Source organism: Mchenga conophoros, linkage group LG10 (genome assembly GCF_057382185.1).
Source record: "Mchenga conophoros isolate Kocher_MC1m ecotype Shallow Benthic linkage group LG10, M_conophoros_male_GT1.1, whole genome shotgun sequence".
Classification (NCBI taxonomy): domain Eukaryota; kingdom Metazoa; phylum Chordata; class Actinopteri; order Cichliformes; family Cichlidae; genus Mchenga; species Mchenga conophoros.
The window spans coordinates 33343231-33360891 of record NC_140535.1 but is presented as its reverse complement, the minus strand read 5'-3'; the positions used below and the strand labels follow the sequence as shown (position 1 = coordinate 33360891).

The window sequence follows — 17661 nt, the reverse complement described above, 5'->3', positions numbered from 1 at the left end:
ATGGATGACAGTGGCTTGTAGAAACTACAATATGAAATCATTTATCACTAGAGCTTTTTTCTAAACTGAACAATGATTGAAAAGTGCCTAAATGAATATATTTACAGCTATTGTGTTGCACTAATATGCAAAACATGCGATCAGAATTTGCAGCATGTTTATAGAGTATGTCTTCTTTGCTTCTCCACTGTGCAAAAACACACCATGGAGCCGGTTCCTTACAGCAGCGGTAAGAGCGGTTTACTTGAAATAAAACAAAGCCCAGCGGGGGAGCATGAGCACCAATAACCCTGATGGATAAATAGGGAACACAACAAGGAGCTCAAACTGCATCAAAATAAAAACTCAAGCTGTCACAGCCTTACCTTTACCCTTTCTATAACTCAGTTATTTTGCTAAGACACGATATAAAGCACACAAGAGTCCTGGATGAAAAGGTGCACTTGCTAACATTGTGAAATTTAATGTGTCTGTTAGACTGTGGGTAGCAGAAAGGAAACAAGAACAAAGGCGAGTGCTACAACTGATAAGACCCACTGTTGTTGCAGTTCAAGCTCAACCCCAGAAAAAAGCAAGCAAGAGAGCAATATTTATTTATAGAGTGCAGACAAGAGTCCAAGGGAGCTCTGCAGAAAATCTAAAGCAATGCAAAATTTAAACAACAGAACAAACAGCCATGAAATACAAGGATTTCAAATGTAAAGAAGACGGGAAATTTATATAATGAAAGAACTGGGTTTGAGAGCACTAGCGAATCAAAACGCTAAAGTGTTACTCAAGTATCCAAGTGAACAGACACGTCTTTAACGCACTTCAGACTTCAAAGGATCTTCAGAGGTGTAGCGAGAGCGTTTGGGCACAAAAGCTCAATCACCATGCAGCATTTCAACGTTCGTTCCAATAAATTCTGAATGTTCCAATTAATGTGTGAATCATGCTTCAGCAGGAAATCTGCATCAAATCTGTGGCAACATAACCTCCCAGATATGTAACTGAACTTTGGGTTGATGGAACAACTTCAATGGCGCGAAAGGCTGCGGTGAGGGTTAAGAGGGGCTTCCAGTTACATCTTAAAGTAGAAAAGTCTAAATTAAGCTTAACCATGCAAGTGATGAGTTCAGCTACAAAGGAGGGAGTCCGTACACCAGGAAGGAGGGAAAGAAGGAAGGAAGGAAGTTTATTCAGACCCCAAGGTTAATCAATATTCAAAGCAAAAGGCGAGAGAGGGCGACTTTAAAGGTTTTGTTCAGGCAAAACATGATCCTACAGTCTGTTCTTTAGGACACACACGTGTAGACTTACTGCCTCAACACTTTGTCAGAATCACAATCAGAATATTTTATTAATCCCAGAGGAAATTATATGGATGTTCCAGGGATGTGGATGCCTTGAAAGCCCTTGTGTTGCAACACACAAGTGTAATTTATTAACATGCAGAGTTGACGCTGTGACGTCTTTAGAGACACGGCATTCAAAGAACACTGCAATCTACAGGAAAAGACTGCAGAAGAAAGAAAAATGAAGGCATTTTAAACCTTATTTAAGAAGTTTATACAAAGATTCACATCAAATCTAAAATGAAACAACAACAAAACATGTCCATGTGATCATGTTAACTTAGATCATGCTTCGAAATGAGTGCACAGAGGTTTTCTCAAGTTGCTGTCAAACACCAATCTAAGACATGGAGAAGAAATCTAGCAGCTGCTGTGTCTGGAACACCTGATCTGTAGAAGCTTAGTTGAAATTTCACTTCAAATGATCATTAAAATGTAGTTTTATTCCATATTTTATTCTAAAGTTGTGGATACAATCTAGATTTGCCAAATAACTAACACAGACTAGCAGGCTGAACAAAGTGACTATGACGCCAGACTTCTGAGAACTGAAAGGGACAAATCGTCACAAACAGCAACTTTTCTAATGCATGTGCTATGTTTATTCTTAAACTCTGAACCAGAGGCCTCTCTACCATTGACTGATGAACTACAAATAATGAGGAGCCATTTCCTCCCAATCAATTGTGCCCACAGTCCTACTGTAGAGAGACTGGGGTGAGTCAGGTCTGTCCTGTCAGAGCTCTAGAGCAACATGTATGATGAGACGCTCTGACTCCTTGAAGCCACATGTAATTGGATTCTTGTTCGTTTCCTACACTTTTAACATCGGTCTCCTTCATTATCTCTCTCTCAACTTCAGCTTTCTCCCTTTCACTTTGACCAGCCTCCTCTCTCATCTTCTCACAATCCTGTCATTCTCTGCAGTTTTCCTCATCTTCCCTTTATTTTCTCCCTCCCATCTCCGATGTTCTACTTCGTCGCCTTCTTCGAGTTTGTCTCTTATTTTCTGCCTTTTGAACTCCTCTCTCACTCTCCCCTTCATTCACTCTTTCTGAAACAATAGCCATTCTTCACAAGCTGCTGGTATTCGTGCAGTCCAAAATCTCTTGGCGCACTGGTTATGCAATCCTCCCGGCTTTGTGTGAAAGCACTGGCTGCTTCAGCGTCGTGTCGTAGAGCCACCAGAGCTTAACTTCAGAGTCAGAAACCACTTTGGAAAATAATAAAAATACAGTTTAAGTATGTTTTTGTTTTGTTCAGCAATCGTGTACCCTTGAGCTTGTCACTAAAATTCCTCGATGAATGATGAGCTTTAACAGCCAGTTAGCAAAGTGGTCATTTTTCAATGCCTTGTTTCAAGGTTCACCAATCATATACATTATACAACCTATCAGCAAGGCACCTCTGCCCTTAACCAAGGTGACGAATGTCTTGATTTACTACAATCAATAGCTCATCAGAATTATTCACCCCCTTTCGACAAACAAATCAATGCATATTCGTCAGCCCCGTGCCAACATCGAGCACCTCGAAGGAGCTTGCTTGTTAGTCAGAGTGCAGAAAGAGGTGTGCTGGACTCTGTTTTTCCATAATCAGTATTTAATCCATAACAATGTTGCTAGAATTTTGTGCAGAGTTCTCCAAGAATCATCAGAAATCAAAGATAAGTTAATATCTGTGAATTAGCATAAACTATTATGTATAGCATTGCCTTATTTGGTTCTTATGCAGAACATTTCTACTCAGCTTGCACAGTCAACATTAAACAACATGCCTCGTTTGCTCAAGTACTTTTTTCCTGTTTAAGAGCCTTCTGTGTAACAATGCAATGCATTTTGTTTCTATTTTGAAAGGCCAGTAGCTCTTACCCACATGTTTTTATAAAAACAAGCACAGTCCTGAAAAATGTAACAAATGTATTCTTTCATTAAGGAAATACAGAAATCAGCTTCCACAGACGTGAACCCGATCGGTTCCAGATGATGCCAGTCACTAGTTTCAAATCTTAATTAATGCAACATTTTCATTTAAAGTCAGAATATGCTTCGCAAGAGATTCACTCCTGATTGGTTGGTCCACACCTTTTTTCACACCTTGGCTCATGTGATCAGGAACATTATCAATAGTGTGTCAACAAACCTCTTAAGGGACAACTCCCACTAGTGTTTAAAATCTGGAATCTCACCATTTGGTCCTAGAACTGAAGAAGCTTCTTGGATGAGAGATGAAATGTAATGAAGTCCTGCCGCTTTGCTTTCCAAGCTCCTTAGAAGCTCCTGGGCAACAGGTTTTGGAGCACATTTGACTGTTTGGGTAGGTGTGTCAAAAATGTCATAAAAATAAGAAACTGTACGTATGAAAGGACATTGAATACCATAAGGGCATTGCTTAGATACTATGGTGTCAAAGCACCACCATTTATACCCCCCAAAAATCCAACAATAACGGTGCTAAAATTGTGTGCTCGCTTTTTAAAGTAGCCTTGATTCAGGAGCTGAAGTCCAGATCACATATGAAATTGTCATTATTGAGAAAATGAGGTGTTTGTGAACTTCATTACTAAAGTCATGAGCAGTGTTCGTCAAGTTACTTGAAAATAGTAATTAGTTACTAATTATGGATTACTTCTCTAAGAAAGCAATCCCGTTACTTTACTGATTACTTATTTTCAAAAGTAATTAATTACTTTATTACTTAGTTACTTTTTAAAAACATGACACACAACCTGAATACGTAAAAACTTGATTTTTTTCTGCATATTTCAGGATATAAAATTGAATCAAATGGAAAAGTCTCTTTTAAAAATCTTTTAATTTTATGCACATTGCATTAACCAAAAATTAAGTTATATGCAACGTTCTCTGACTGGAAGAAATGTGTTTAACATATAGCATATAAAATAAAATGTTTCGTGTTTACACTCACTCTTTTAAATAGATGCAAGTAAAACACAGCAAACAATAAATCAAATCAAAGACTCAGCAGCACTGAGTCCTGTCGCTTATAAGTCTATTCTCACCTGTTCAGCAGGAGTGGGGCGGGTGGAGGTTTGACTGATGCTGCAGCGGTCATGTCAGTGGGGGGGATCCGGGGGTTTCTCTGTGAATTTCACATTCCCGTGGCAGCGTGCTCGGTGCTCCCTCAGATTTGAAGTTTTATTTTTCTCTGTAGAAAGTTTTCTTCCCAAGCAGAGTGCACAGCAGACGCTAATGTTTTTGACACTTTTTACAGAACCAAACTCAAACCAATGTCAGTACTTCCACGCTGTAAATGCTGCATGGTCGTACTCTCTCCCGCACTCCACGTTATCCATTGTTGATCTGCACACGCCTGTTGCTGCCACGGACGTCGCTCGTACGTCATTGTCATGAGACACTCTCACAAACAAAATCACGACAGTTTTGTAATGCAGTAATGCAGAGGACTTAGGGTAAAGTAACAGTAATCTTATTACTTTTTTTGCAATAGTAATCCCTTAATTTACTTGTTACTTGAAAAAAGTAATTGGATTACAGTAACATCCACTGAACTGTAGATCTGAACTAGTATTTTAATGACAAGTTAAACAGAGTGTGAGGGAGACAGCTGGGGCACAGTGACACGATTGTACGTGTTGCTACTGACATCGTTCAACTTTAAACAAAGAAACATGTTTTCAGCAGGGATCTCCATGAAAGGTTGATGAAGTTAACTTTATCTCGGAAAACAACATCAGCAGCTGCCAATTGTCTGACAGAAGTTGAGTCATGAATTATCCACACAGGTGCAGGTGTGTTGGTGCGAAAAAAACAAAACAAAAGAAATGAGTGCAGATGGTTCTGCACACACAAATAAGTCTTTCAGTATAATTTTATAAAACAACAACATCGTCCTGCCCTCAGCTCCTCCTGCAGCCACACAACAGAAAAGAGACTTTAAAAACTTGTTGGTTTTCTGTTGGTCTTGACGGGAAGTTACTCACTCAAAAATAAAGCTCATCTAATATCAAAGGGAACTCATTATTCTTTTCTTTATTTTAGTGCATTCTGTTACAATAGTCAGTGTTCCCAAAGTATATTGCAGGGTATCACAAAGTAACCTCTTCTGATTACTCTGAACACTCAGACCTTAGACCTTTCAGCACACATTTCCTCTAACATGTTCAGCGCACAGGTTCACCCACCTCCTCCTCAAAGCTTGTTGTTTACGAGGGGCAGCCAATCACAGGGGCCAGCCTGTGTCAACAGTCAGTCTAATCCAGATAAAACTAAATTCTGCCATTTCTAAATGGTCCTCTATAACTCACAAAATGATTTTGTTAAATACATTCTTCATTTCCCTGACCCATGTCATTCCATCTCAAATCATCACATTTGTTAGAACATTTCCTGCTAAAAACTTGTTCAATTGCCAGAAAATTGTAATGGTTCAAAATCAGGACGATTAAAATATTTAAATTCTTTTCGAGATAGAATTTTTTGGAAAAACGGTCCATTGACCCCATTTCCAGACCCATTTTTTTGCACACCGATGTCTGGCTTGAAAGGAGGTGAAACGCTTGAGATGAATTGAGGAGCTGCAGCACTGAAAGACCAATCAGGATCATTTTTAGCTATGAACTGTGCAAAGTCTCAATTTGAATTACTTCCATTCGTGTCATTCTGTCAAAAACATCAAAAACAAAGGTTGTAAAATCAGAAGGGTTTCATTTTTAGTCATATTTATCTCAGGTTTACTGTAGACATCTAGTAACTGGCAGTGCCAAAATCTGCAGTCTCCCTATTGGCCACTTGAAGCTGGCTTTAGAAGACGGTCGTTTCTCCGGCTTGCTCAGGCTCGCATGATGACATGCCCGACCTCAGAGCAGACATGAGCACTTTTACAGCCCACACTGCCTAATGTGTTGACTTCATATGACACTTTTTCCACAGAAAGGCGACTCCCTTCACAGGACTTTAAACCACTTGTGTTTACCGCAACTCTACTGTAAAATGTATGAAAGCAAACAGCTTCATCTTTGTGCAGTTTCACTCATCATCGAATCTATTTGCTCTTCTTATGCAATGCTCCCTCAACACTTAGCCTGTCTGTTCACGCCTGTCTCCTCCACGCAGAGTTTACTAACCTTCGGATGGACCGTTTGTTGACTTTTGTTTTTCTCTGCCTGACAAATCAGGTCCTCTGAGGACTCAGACTCTTGACTGAAAGCGAAAAGTTCCATGTCGCTGAGGCAGGCCTGTCATCACCGCTCAGCTGCAGCGTGAGACAAAGCTATTCACGGAGCAGACAGGAGATGGGAGAGAGTTGTCGGAGACCGCCATGCTTTTAGTAACAGATTTGGACACACAGACAAGCATTGGAGCAATGCATGCATTTACACACATCTCTACATTAAAAGTAGACACACACACACACAGTCCTCAAGGTAAGCACAATCAAGCTCCATCTGTCAGGAGAAACATAAAATCCTTTGTTTTTATTTGAGATTTATTAATTTTTCCTCTTTCGAGCATTAAATATTCATGTGAAACCAGATTTTACTGTTTGCTTTCTAACATTTAGCTTCAAGCAACCAGTTTTCACGCATTTGCCTGCACTGCAATAATAATGTAAAAAAGAAACAGCCATTACTACTCAGTTCCCACAAACACCTTGGTTTGAAAATGGCATAAATACTAATAATTTACATTCGTTACATATTTAAACCTTTTTTTTTTTTTAATTCACACACTTCCTTAATATTCTGAAAATCATCTGAAACTTCACTGGCAGCCAGAGCTTGAACCCTCTTTTCGGTACTGCATTACTTTGTAACGTTTTTCTCCTTCCTTGTTTTTGTTACTCTACACGAAATGAAAGTTATACTGAAGTTTGTTGCACACGTAGTGTCACTGCTGTAAATCACCTGCAGCAGGGTTTCTTTTGCAGTGTGACGTGCTAAACTGTATTGTCATTTCCGTCTCCTGTAATGACTGAGTTGTTGATGCCAGACTGCAAAACACGTTTGGAACTGCACCACAATCAATATCTATCTGCATACTATGTGCTGTGATGGTGATGGCATTTCAGAAGCACACCTGAACTTTTCTTTTTGGAACTGGGAATACAGCAATCTCCTGCTCTGACAACAAAGCTGTCCTTCTCCAAAAGTCCTGTTAATTCTGTGTCCCAGACCTTTGGCTTCTTGAAAAGTCTGCAATAGGTTATCTGGTGAGCAGATAAGGTCAGCGGTTCAATTCCTGGCTTCTCCATCCTGAGATAAGGTAATGAACCCCAAGTTTCCTTCGATGCATGCACTGGGGTATGAATGTTGGTCAAATCACAGAGGTATAGAAAAGGTGTTGTATGTGAAGGAGGCTCAAATAAAGTCGAAAAGTGCCAGTCCATACTGTAAGTCAGCCCAGGGTTTCTCAGTCTAGCTATGAACAGGTTCACGTAAATGTAGCTGTGATGGAAACACGACCAATAAAGATAAAATAATTTTAGAAAAACATGAAGTGCTTAAGTAGATATTACAGGCTGGAAACAACTGCTGGCACAGACTGTATGAATGAATGTGCTGTATGAATATGTGCGAGCATTAAGCATTTCAGGGAGTAAGACTGGGAACGTGCTACTATTTTAATAGAGTTTAGCCTCTGTGAAGCCAGGAAAGAAAGCCAGCAAAAATGTGTGACTGTGAAATTTAACAGACTAATCAGTATCACAGCTCTTATCATTAAGACACTGGTGTAATCCATCAGATTCTCCTGGTGTACCCGGGAGAATCTGTTGGATCACAGTTGTTATTCCATTAAATTAAAGTTCAGATGTGTGGAAGTACTGTTAAGCCCAGATGGTGTTTAGGGGGTCTGAGAGCAAATAAAGAATAAAAATAAAAACTGAATTTAAATGTAGGCTTAGACTGCGTGTCAATTTTATATGGAGTCAGCAAGTACAAATAAATGTACTTGTACTTAACGTACTTATAGAATAATAAACGGTTTTAAATCATTTGCAGGCAATATATAATAAAGCAAGAATAAAGTTTCTTCTAATTCCCTTCATCAGGAAAAGAAAGCAATTGGACACTTTTACAAGAAAATGTTATTAAATGTATTAAATTAATTTATAAGTTGCACAGTAAAGTCTGGAGATTTTCCAGGAACAGTGATGATATTCTTCCAGAGAATTAACCCGTCAGCAGGCAGTGTAATCTTGAACATGACCTGCTCTGGACTGGGTCAGAGTTACAGCATTGGTTACTATAGTGATATACTAACAAGAAAAACCACATTCATAACACTGAAAACCCGGAGCTGTCCCTGACGTTGCCTCTCTGAGCCTGAAATATAACAGCATTGTTCAGACCCAATGCAATCAAATTTTAAACCTGGAATTTCTATTGTGGTTTAACAATAAGAACAGTTGCCATAGCATTAAAATGATTATTAATTGAGATCAGTGTGCCCAACAAAACAGGAATACTATTTGTTTTCTGGTCATCATTAAAGATGCTATTCAAAGTTAAACATAAGTTGTTTCAAGCATTGTTTCATGTTAGTCATGTGATTAGATTTGTGTGGTATGGCTGACAGTTTAACAACATAAGAAGTTTACTGATTTGCCAAAGCTTAAATGGTCCATCTTCTCCTTGTTTGCCACCTGAGCACGACTAAAGTTTCCTTTAGAAAAGATGACTTTGTAATCGAGCCCTCCTGAGCTCTGAAAATCCCTGCATGCAAATCTCAGGCAGGGACTTTGAGATCTCTAGTTGGTATCTATTCTTAGAACCTGCTTCCATCATGTGACTTTTTCTCAACATTGTTTGCAACATTAATTTTGAATGCTTGACTATAAATATAAGTAGTAAAATACAAGTACTCTCAGTCGGTCTCAGATGAGGCCGTGTCAGGCTTGAGCGTGCAAACATCCAGCTGTTTCCTGGTTGCAGTCTATACCAGCGCAGATGTGCACAAAAAAAAAAAAAAAAAAAAGAGCAGTGGGGGGGTTGAGACATTAAATTTTGACCAGTGGTGGGAGGGTTAACTCTGAATGAATGAGAATGCTCTTCACAAGCCCAGAGGGTCCTGCGGGCTCCCACTTGACTTCACACACTACACAGTGAATCAATACCTCTTTGATTATTACTTGTTTACAAAGGCAGTGTGGGTTGCTGCACCATTGCACTGGATTGCATTAGAATGTGCAGGTATTCACTTTATTATGTGCACTTATTTTGGTGGCACATTGAAATAAATATCACAAGAAGCAGCTCGCAATGGAACGCAGTCCATGATTTTTAAATGGAGTATATTATCTGTGCCCATGTTGATATTACAATCTTGCAATCCTCCTCCCGTCCAGCCAAATTGATCCACATCCAGAAGTTGTTTGAAAGGCTTGTACACATCTTCAAAGCAAATCTATTGACCTGCTTTGTTCTGCCTTTTCCTTCCTGTCACCATCTTCCCACTTTGTGCACATGGCTTCACACTGCTGACATCAAATACACGTGAGGCCCTGACAATTAGTGGGGACTGTTGCAGGGTAATTAGTGGAAAGGAAGTAAGCCTCCAATTTCCTTTAGCCCCCTAGAGAGCATCGATGGGCATAGACACTCATGCATGAACACATGTACAGTACACCAAGAAAAACACAAATACAAAGATTTGTTGAACAGTGCTGACAAACAGAAATAGTCCTTCATTTTTAATGCTGTATGGTGCTATGGTATGGAGCTTATTAACTGCAGGGCTGGAGTAGTAACATATACTAATACTACTAATAATAAATATTAAAGCAGGGGAGAGCAAAATGTCAGTGAAACTGAAAACAGACAAAATGCTACAAGGAAAAACAAGGCAGAAAAGAAGAAAACCGCTAAAGATGTAACGTAATAAAGAACCGGCACAAATGGCATTTTTACTAACCTACCTTATGCTATCTTTACAGTGGCTGTAATCAGTGTTTTATAATAAAACTATATCAAACGTGAAAGGGGTCTCCCATCATGATGAAGCTAGTGAGAATTATCAGCTGAATTTGCAGCTCCTCTCTGCTTTATCGAGCTTTCTATCAAGTTTCAGCTCATTGTGTTGCTGTTCAGTCTGTAAATTTACCGCTATAGTTCACTCAGACTGCGCTCATAACATTTTTCAGCTACAACAGAGACTTTTTCAGCAAAAATAAGCTCTTAAAACTCACTGCACTCTACCTGCTTAGCACCAAATGGCAGACGGGGACATTTAGCAGCAAAAGAGCCGAACGGTTCACTAACAAGTAAGCAGAGAGCAAAAGACTGGATGACATTCACATTGAGGAGTACACTATATTGCCAAAAGTATTTGCTTGTCTGTCTTCACACACATATGAACTTAAGTGACATCCCATTCTTAATCCATACAGTTTAATATGATGATGTTAGTCCACCTTTTTGCTTCAAATCATCTGGGAAAACATTCTAGAAGGTTTAGGAGTGTTTATAGGAATTTTTGGTCAAGGAGGCCTGACTCTCAGGATCCACCAATTCATCCCAGAGGTTTTCTGTCAGGACTCTGTGCAGGCCAGTCTAGTTCTTCCACACCAAACTCATCCATCTCTATGGACCTTGTTTGTGCACTGTTGGAAGAAGAAGAGGCCATCACCAAACTCTTTCAACAACAAACTGCCCCCTGTGTGTGCTTGCTTTGATGAATTACTACATTATGTAGTTTTTTTTATATATAGCTGTGTTCCAATTCAAGGTAGAGCATTGTTCTGTGCTTTTTAAATGTATTTATTTATTCTTTTTTATCAGCACCAGTTTTTACTTTCATGTTACTTTCATATTTTGTATTTATTATTGTTACTAATGTTCACTGTTCTTAGAAAAGTTTCACAAATGTGGTACAATACTGGACATAACTGGCAGTGCACAACTGTGCACATAAAAATACATTATCTATCCATCTGTTGACACACACACACACACACACACACACACACACACACACACACACACACACACACACACGTATGTGTCCCAAGGTTAAACAAGGACACTAAAGGCTGTCATCAGACCACTAAAATGAGTTGATTTGTTTAAGGTGTCGTGATGCTGAAGGACACGGAAGGTTGTCCTCTGGCACCAGATCAGCTTCTAGGTGTTGTCCTCTGAGGTCTAATGTAGTTATGCATCACATGATCACGTGCTGTGCGCGTGTGTGTGTATAATTTGCGTGCACACAGGCCAGCATTTCTACCCTAAGTAATCCTTGAGTGATTGCTGGATTAGAGGGAAGAAACGGCTCAGAGCTTCTTCTGCTCTAATGCAGTATTCATCACTACACCTTTCCCAAAATTTATTATTCATGTTTCTTTACCAGCTGTCATGTCCAAGTGACCCATATCATAGTGCCGGCTTCTGACGGGAACACTGTTGTTGTCTGCTCTTGATCACCACCTGCAGTCCCCCACTGTTCCTATAAATCCCTCCCTTTATTCTTTCTTACTCTTTCAACAATTTTCTGCCTTGTCATCTCTCACCTTCCCGTCCTCCTCCACTAGTCTCATCTGTTTCCTTTTACTGTCTGTTTTTTCTCATAAATGTCTCAGGAGAAATGACAAAAACAATTCAAACTTTGGCACAAAACATGATGTGTGTCTGTGAAACCATTGGTTGTGGTAGAATATGCCCTGGTTCAAGTCCCTGCATTAGCCGGTTCTTTAGTGTAATAAATGAAACTAAGATTTAGCTCTTTTTTTGATTAACGACAAACTATTTTTGTTGTGATTTAAAATATTTTGCTGCTCTGCAGTCACATAGTGAAATTCTGAAAGCTTAAAAGCAGACAGATACACAATAAAGAAAAAACATAAAATGTAGCATGGTACACATGATGTAATGGCAGAATTTAATGTGTATTTTGATAGAAAAAATTAAAAGAAAACTACTTAAATGTAGACTTGTGTGGCTGCAGAGCTCTGTGTGCACACTGCTGAGTAAAGACACACAGCACTTTTACAGCCCACACTGTAAAGCACTGTTTGTGCTCGCTGCAGTTTTCATTATGTGTGAATAAAAAGTTGCTAGTGTATTGAGCAATTATACCATTTTCCTCTCTGAAGCTCCAACTTAAGTTCAACATTGAAAGAGCAACAGGAAACCAGGACTCTGAAGGTCTCAAGGACAGAGACGCAGCTTTGACACCTAGCTCATAGCTTTGCACAACTCACTTGCACCAATTAAATGCTTATTCTGCTATATTAACCCTCTTATAGTCAACTATTACAGCAATATCAAAAACGAGATGCCTTTTTTCAACATTAAATAATAGCGCAAACAGCAGTAAATTGCCTGCCGCAAACCATTAGTAAATCTGGTGCTCGGCCAGAACGAAATCGATGTTGACACAGCAGATAATTATCACACGCTGACATCATTAAATTACAAATCATGAGATCTTTCAAGAAGGATCTGCAGCGACAAGTGACCATGTGTCAGCGTTTATTCGTTTACAGGTAGTATGAAGATGTGAAATGTTTGTACGATATAACAGGACAAAGAGGCTATTCCGAAAGTGGGACTGTTACTATATATTTATTAATAAGCTTCCTCTTTTACGGTGACATGATCAGTTGTGGCTTGCCTGAGTAATCACAGAGCTGACAGCTGGATGCATGTTGCTGTAATTAAGGCTAGAATTTCAACATATTATTCACTACGTTGAGTTTTTAAATACAAGACAGCTGGGTCAAAAAAAGGCTGTTAATAGACAGCCTTGGAAGAAGAAAATTATATTCAAAAATAATAAATTTATAGTAAAAAATTTGTTACCCTTCACAAGAACTCAAAGTTAAGGTCCAATTCAATTCACTTTTATTTATATAGCGCCAAATCACAGCAACAGTCATTGCAAGGTGCTTGGTGACAGTGGGAAGGAAAAACTCCCTTTTAATAGGAAGAAACCTCCAGCAGTACCAGGCTCAGACAGGAGTAGCCTCTGACCAGCTTGGAGTGACGGGAGGAGATCAAGACAAAAGACACGCAGGGAAAGAGAGACAGAAATAATAATATCTAATGATTAAATGCAGAGAGGTGTGTAAAGACAGTTAGTGAAAAAAGGTGAGTGTAGAAGAAACACTCAGTGCATTATGGGAAGCCAGTAGCGCAGACCTAGGGCAACCTAACTAAGGGATGGTCACCTGATTCAGCACCAATGACAAGATTTAGTTCAGTTGTTAAAACAATATTCATATTTAGAAATGAAACCACAAAAAAATACAAAAAAATAAAGTTTATCTATTTAACTTGATAAACTGCCCTGAGCCATCCTACTCGACCTCTCTGCACTGAATCATATCTGTTATTAACCTCTGTCTCTCTTCCACAGCATGTCTTTATCCTGTCTTCCTTCTCTCACCCCAACCGGTCGCAGCAGATGGCCCCGCCCCTCCCTGAGCCTGGTTCTGCTGGAGGTTTCTTCCTGTTAAAAGGGAGTTTCTCCTTCCCACTGTCGCCAAAGTGTTTGCTCATATGATTGTTGGGTTTTTCTCTCTATGTACTATATATTGGTCTAGCTTACAATATGAAGCACCACAAGGCGACTGTTGTTGTGATTTGATGCTGTATAAATAAAATTTAATTGAAATGAACCATACATGCAGTCCCCATCACTGCGCCTTACCAAATTAAATTACTACAAACTAATAAAGAACCAAAGACTGACTCATTTCATAAAAACAATGCAAGTACACATTTAGTTTTTGACCCGTTTTTCTAGAGCATTCAAATCTGCATGAGTTACAAATGATTCAGCTCTGTAGGAACTTTTGTGTTATTTTGCACATTGTCTTATGATGTGGTAACAATTTCTTGTTTTCATTGACTTGCAGATATTTCAGTGACATCCTTCAACTCACTGGGACATTTAGAGATTTACTAGGAAAGTTTTAGCAATAGTTGGTGATGAAAGTCAATTAAATATTCATATGGTCTCAGCAGTGCTGCTAGCAGTTGTGTTGTCTGAACTGCCATTAGTCCTAACCGTGCCAATAGCAAGGGGCTGTCACTTCACGGCACCCACTCGCTCAACAGTGATTCATGTTAACGCTCACTGAAAGTACGAGTGCGTTCAGTGAAGACGACTTCCAGTTGCTTGGGATACCTTTGTTTTCTTTAAAACATGTTGAACGCTTTTCTTGTAAGAGACATTATGAGCACTTTGATGATGCCCAAGAGCACTTTCGTTCCACCACTTTTACTTTATCTACTACCGACATGTATGGTTCTTGTTTGCAGCCTTCGATGTGCTTTTTAAAAGAGAGCGATTCAGACAGGATTGTAGGAAAGGATGCAAGTAATCTCTGATGAGCTCTCCAGAAGAGCCAAAACAATTGCACACACAGAAAATGACAGATTTCTAAGAGATGATAAACTGTACACCAGCAAGAAGTTTGCAGTTGTTTCAAACCCAACAATCTGACTAGAACACCAAATCATTTATGTCCTTGGATGTGTTTTGCACCGTGGACGTCCTTTGATTGAGAGAAGACTCTGCTGTTACTATTTTCAGATACACACATTTTCAGTAGCTTTTCGAGGACTTTCAGCATTATGGCTCAAAGCACTCAAGATATTCAATTTTTATGGTATGTACGCTAGATGGACCGTAAATGCATCCGACTATTCTTGGAGCCGATGAGCCAGCAGCTTATATCCCATTTTCAACAAAAGCAATTCAATCTAGTCAACATATCCACCGAGAAAACCCGAGGAGCGACGATCCAAGGACTACAGGATACCTGGGAATGCAGTTTCCCTTTGGATTTCTGTACGAAGACGTGGTCCAGTGACACCATCACACGAGGGAACACGCTGGTGCCAAATTTTAGACTTACAGTGTCGAATCCTCTCTGTGTGAAAAATGCTGCTTAATTCAGCTGAAGTTGGCACACACTCTGAAACTGAACAGACTGTACAGCGAATCCCTGAATGCAATTACCCCACATCTGTGTTTCCATATACAGACACCACACAGTAATTCTATCCGACAGGGACTAACCTAGGCATTACTGAATACTTTTGAGTACTTTGCATATAATCTGGATGCCAAGTAGATCCCTACATGCAGGAAGAAGGTCCATGTCCAATGCCAATTACATGTACCACTTCAAATAAGTGCTAAGCGTGTCGATGCGAGCTGCTGAGTAATTCTGCTGTAAAAGTGTAGCCAGAATAAACCGACAGAAATCAGCAGAAGAGATTCTGATATCTAAGATGTGAAAAAATGAAAAACTATACCTACAAACTTGAGCTGGCTGGTTTTAGGAAGGACAACAAGTATAATATAATGAACCTTGCGCTCTAAAAAAGGATTCAATATACTCGAAATACCTGCAGCTCATCTCTAATTCCTGTGCACTCACAGCAGCAGACAGATCATGACAAACTCTCTGCTTCTAGAAATCCACTTAACACGAAACACCTCTGGCTTCTCAGCTGCAGTGCCATTCATTTCTACTGAGCAGAAACACACGGTGAGAGCCACACTGCTACAGACAGTGGATGATGCAGACAGTAGTAAACAGGACAGAGTGCCAGCCCCGACTAATGACAGAAAGCTGGGGCAAGCCCAATAGTGGACTCAGCTTCTGGTGAAAATTTGCTCTGGAAGACTGCAAAGTAACCAAGCAAAGCAACAACAGAATCTGCCACATCACCGAGACTGAGCCGTTTCTCTCCAAAGTGCAGAATCAAGGTTGCTGAGGATGAGCAGGCTAGAGTAAGCCACATTGCAAAGTAATAGCAGCCTTACCTCTTAGTCAGATGCCAAAATCAAAGGCTTGGGAAGTCAGAAAATCATAGAGCTGGTTAAGCAGCTACAGGAATTCTCAGCTGGTCAGAAGGAAACTCTTAGGATCCAATTTCTTCTGTTATTTTGGGGATAATCTCTTTAGTTTAGAGGCTGGAGTCCAGCAGCAGCAGCAGCAGCAGACGGCTCATTTCCATGTGCAACACAGGTGCCTCTGACATGCTTCTTCTTCCCTTCAGGGGACCGGAGCGCTTCAGACTGCGATCTGGCCGGGGCAAAGAAGTGGATAAGAGTATTGACAGCTGAAGTAGTGATATTCCTGTCGGCGCAAAGAACTGATCATCCTTCTGTGTGTATTAAAGCGGTGAGGAAGAAGATCCAGTGCACCAGAGCCGCAGAGCGCACAGCCGGCGCAGCACACTCTCTGTCGCTTAAATCCCCCCAAAATGGGCTGATGCTGGGCAGACGGCAGGCAGATCAACAAAGCGCGGAGAGAAGAGGTGCTGTTGCATCAACATTTCTCTGAGTCTAGTTTTCTGTTTGTTTAAATGGGGGAAAAAAAACCCTGGAAAAAAATCACCAAAAGAGCTCCAACAGAATCACCACCGGCATCATCTCCTCTCCGGGGCTTACTCAAGTCTGCACAGGACCGATGTGACTGAGACAGACAGAGAGAGAGAAAGAAAGAGTGAAAGTGTGCGCATGCATGCATATATGTGTGCGCGCGCAATACAGGAGGACAGGCAGAGAGAAGAGAGCGGAGAGATGCGAACAGGCAGGAGGCTGCGAGCGCAAGTGGAGGCAAAGAGCGATGTGAGAGGAGAGGATGCTCAGAGGAGGAGGAGGAGGAAGGTTGAGGGGGAGATGCCTGGAAGAGAGAAAGTGAGAGAGAAAGTGAGCAGAGGGGAGGGAGCTGCTTGCACCGTCAGTGACTACATTAACAGAACTGAGTAGGTGGAGTTTTCCTTGCAGGAGCTGAGCGGGGATCATGGTTTGAAATGGAGAGGGAGGGAAAAAAAAAAAAAAAAAGAAGAGCAACACACGAGAGAGGATGCAGAGAAGAGGCTGAGTTCTAAAATCACTGACAGAGGGAAGAATCAGGATGTTTAAAAGGTTAAAGAAACCTGAGAGGAGGGATTCTCTCCCAAAGCAAAATGGAATTCGTGCACAGAGTGGAGGTGGTGGTGTCTGCTGGGGGTTGGCAGAGTCCTCCACCTGCAGTGAAGCTGGCACACTGACAGCCCGCCTCTTGCCAGGGGTCGTAAACATTGATTAGAATATTTAAAGAAGCACGCGCTCACGCACGGGAAGGAAACACGTGGACACTTTAAGACCCTGGTGTAGGCGCACACACACACACACACACACACACACACACACACACACACACACACACACACACACACACACACACACACACACACACCGTATATTTACACAGCTGCACTGTATAAACGTATAAACTATTTATAGACTTGTTTCAGCCTTCTCTTTATTTGGATATGGATTTCACTTTATTGCCTATTTTGTGCTCCGTCTTTAATTTTTGACTTTATAGACATATTTAT

The 17661-nt window shown here is 40.4% G+C and overlaps 1 protein-coding gene across 2 annotated transcripts in view; it reads right to left on the bottom strand.

Annotated features, from left to right (window-relative positions):
- sgcd (sarcoglycan, delta (dystrophin-associated glycoprotein)) overlaps positions 1–17271 on the bottom strand; it is a 421531-nt gene extending 404260 nt beyond the window's left edge. For both annotated transcript variants that reach the window (XM_085289871.1, XM_085289872.1), the window contains exon 1: positions 16097–17271. The gene's annotated coding sequence lies outside the window, so the exon portion shown is untranslated. The remainder of the gene's footprint in view (positions 1–16096) is intronic.
- Between the last annotated feature and the right edge of the window lie 390 nt (positions 17272–17661).